Genomic DNA, 3,488 nt, shown 5'->3' with positions numbered 1-3,488 from the left:
ACCAGCTCAGGTCAGTTTACTAACACAAGAACACACTTTTCTACAGCTTCATTAAAGAGATATACTTCACCAAGAATGAAAATTCTCTCATTATTTACTCACGCTTAACTTCTTCCAAAGCTTTTTTATTTCCTTTTTTTGTCAACCAGAAAAGATGATATTTTGAAGAAAGCTGGAAACCTGTCGTCATTGAATTCCATAATATTTGTTTTGCTGCTATGGAAGTCAATGGTTAGAGGGTTTCAGCTTTCTTCAAAATATCTTCTTTTGAGTTTACCAGAAAAAAATAAACTCATAAAGGTTTGAAACCACTTGAGGAGGAGTAAATTGTGAGTAGAATTAACGTTTTGGATGAACTATGCCTTTAATATGGTACTTAAAATTCTACATTGTAAAGTTGGGAGTGAAGTGTTTTTAATCAATTAACCAAGAAACAAATCAAATGACAATAGTAAATTAATTTACAAGTAATAGAAGTGTCCCTGAATCAGGATTTACATAGTCGAATCTACATTTACAAATCTTATCTGTATTAGACTGATAGTCAAATCATATGGTTTGTGGCCGGGGTTGTGGAGGGCTGGTGGTTTTGAGAGTAGAGATTGGCGAGAGTCTGATAATAATAATAATCACATATGGAGGACAAGCATAAATCTGGTAAATGTTGATATAACAACAGGCTATATACCAACTTAAGGGCAGAAAATCAGTGGTTCGATGTGAAATCAGATATTGAGGAACCCCCACAAAGCCAAAATGGCCTGATCCTCGTTTCATAATTTACCTCTGCAAATATTCGACTGAGAGATTGGTAGTTGCGAAGTTTCGACTAATCAGGGTCACCCTATACCGAGTAGTAATGAATGAATGCAGATTACCAAAATAAGTGATCGTCTGTAATTAACTCTTCCATATTTTGATCCACCTTAGGACGAAGAGGCAGAAAAAGAAAAGCAGAGAAAGCTTTTCAGGATGATGAAGATCAGGAGGACTTGATGCCACCAACACAGTTCCCTGATGAAAGTGATGAACCCAGCACCAGCTCAGGTCAGTTTATTATGACAAGACCCTTCATTTCTCCAATTCTACTATGATAAATATTGTACTTAAAATACAGATTGTTAAGTTGAGCAAAATCACATGACTGTTGTTGCTGATTGTGATTCAAGTATCACAGAAAAAGTGCCATGGGTTATAAACTAAAGCCGTCCCTTACAAAAATATCCTGTGCAATGGTTAATTTGTGAATTGCGAGGTCCCGGGACAGATCAGGGTAACGGATCCGGCATGTTACCCGAGAGGTGGAGAGGTGTCGCACGATAGTGAAGAGCAAAGAGGGGAGGGGGGGGGGGTGTGGGGGGTTGAGAGAAAATGAAAGTGAACAGCGGACGGGGTAGGAGAGCGGTTGAGGAGGGGGATCAGTAAAATAAGGTGCCGGATCAGTTAATTTGTCCCGGCACAAATTAAGCCCTGATCCTGTGGTGTTCCATTTGATAAATGTGCAGAACCAAAACACTGGAGTGGTAATTGTGTAGTGCTGTGTTGTTTTTGTGTACGGTGTTGTTGTATGTCATATTCCTGTAATCTTGTGGTAATGAGTTGATATATTGCCTCATGAAAACAGAAAAATCACATGCATAATTCTAAACTGTTTTGATACTCCACTACAGAAAGTGCTGTGGTGATCCTGTCAGATTTTGCTCAGCTTATTTGTTCTGTGGTAAATTTAGTTTGTTCAGCAGGACAGTAGGATCACTAAAGCCCATTTTTGTAAAGGATATCACATGGATAGGAGTGTCAAATTAGGTTTATGCGACCGTTCAATGACACAAATGTGTAAAATGCATAGAAACAACCACAGTGTCTAAAAAATCCTTTTGTTTGAAGAAACTGTCACAGATTATAATCACTTGCCACTGTTTTCTAAGAAAATGTTAATTAAGTATAGATTATCAAGTCTATTTATAATTTGAAAATAAAAAGTTTATTCTATCTAATCCACTTTAGGAGGCAGAGACAGAAAAAGAAAAGTTGAGGAAGCTTTTGAGGATGATGAAGATCAGGAGGACTTGATGCCGGCAAAACGTCGTAAACCAGCACAGTTCCCTGATGACAGTGAAGAACCCAGCACCAGCTCAGGTCAGTTTACTAACACAAGAACACACTTTTCTACAGCTTCATTAAAGAGATATACTTCACCAAAAATGAAAATTCTGTCATTATGTACTCACACTTTACTTGTTCCAAGCCTTTATGATTTTCTTTTTTTTTTTTGTCAACCAGAAAAGATGATATTTTGAAGAAAGCTGGAAACCTGTCGTCATTGAATTCCATAATATTTGTTTTCCTGCTATGGAAGTCAATGGTTAGAGGGTTTCAGCTTTCTTCAAAATATCTTCTTTTGAGTTTACCAGAAAAAATAAACTCATAAAGGTTTGAAGCCACTTGAGGAGGAGGAAATTGTGAGTAGAATTAACTTTTTAAGACATTGAGGAACCCCCATATAGCCAAAATGGCCTGATCCTCATTTCATAATTTACCTCTGCAAATATTCAACTGAGAGACTGGTAGTTACGAAGCTTCGACTATTCGGGGTCACCCTAAAACCGAGTAGTGATGAATGAATGCAGATTACCAAAATAAGTGATCGTCTGTAATTAACTCTTCCATATTTTGATCTTTTTAGGATGCAGAGGCAGAAAAAGAAAAGCCAAGAAAGCTTTTCAGGATGATGGAGATCAGGAGGACTTGATGTCGGCAACACGCCGTAAACCAACACAGTTCCCTGATGAAAGTGATGAACCATGCAGCAGCTCAGGTTGGTTTACTAACACAAGAACACACTTTTCTACAGCTCCACTTTCATTAAAGAGATTTCTCTCTCATCACTGCTGACAATGAACTGGAAACTGAACTGAAAACTTTGGAATACATGTAACTTAGATAAACAATCTTCAAGTCAGAGACTATTTCAATAAGAGCACACAAGATTTAGAAGATAGAACCAACAGTTGTGTGGGTATTTGCAGGAACTTACAAAAAGCAGATGATTAAGAAACTAGTATCAATAAATGATTCCTGTCTGACATCAACAAAGAAACACTCAGCCATGTATATAAAACAGAAATGGAAAAAGGAAGCCAGTGTAATTATAACAAAAGAGGAATGGTTAACTATGTGGAAAACACAGATGATCACAATTAACTCTTATTCATGGGGGTGGGGGGTGGGGGGATTTATTTGGAAAAATGTAATCAGGTTTTTTCATAACACCTAAAATGAAATATTTTCCCATTTGTAATCAAAAGAACTGAATTCTGGAGAAAATGTGGAAATGTAATGGCTGATCATTTTCACATATTTTGATATTGTAATATTATTCACACCTATTGGCAAGATCTGAAAATAGAGATAAATGCAATAATAGGATTGAATCTGGAATGTCATTTTAAAACTATGTACCTGGAATTTATTCTTCAAAAATACCA

Source organism: Danio aesculapii, unplaced genomic scaffold (genome assembly GCF_903798145.1).
Source record: "Danio aesculapii unplaced genomic scaffold, fDanAes4.1, whole genome shotgun sequence".
NCBI lineage: Eukaryota > Metazoa > Chordata > Actinopteri > Cypriniformes > Danionidae > Danio > Danio aesculapii.
The sequence above is the reverse complement of the archived record's forward strand: the minus strand, read 5'-3'. Positions refer to the sequence as shown.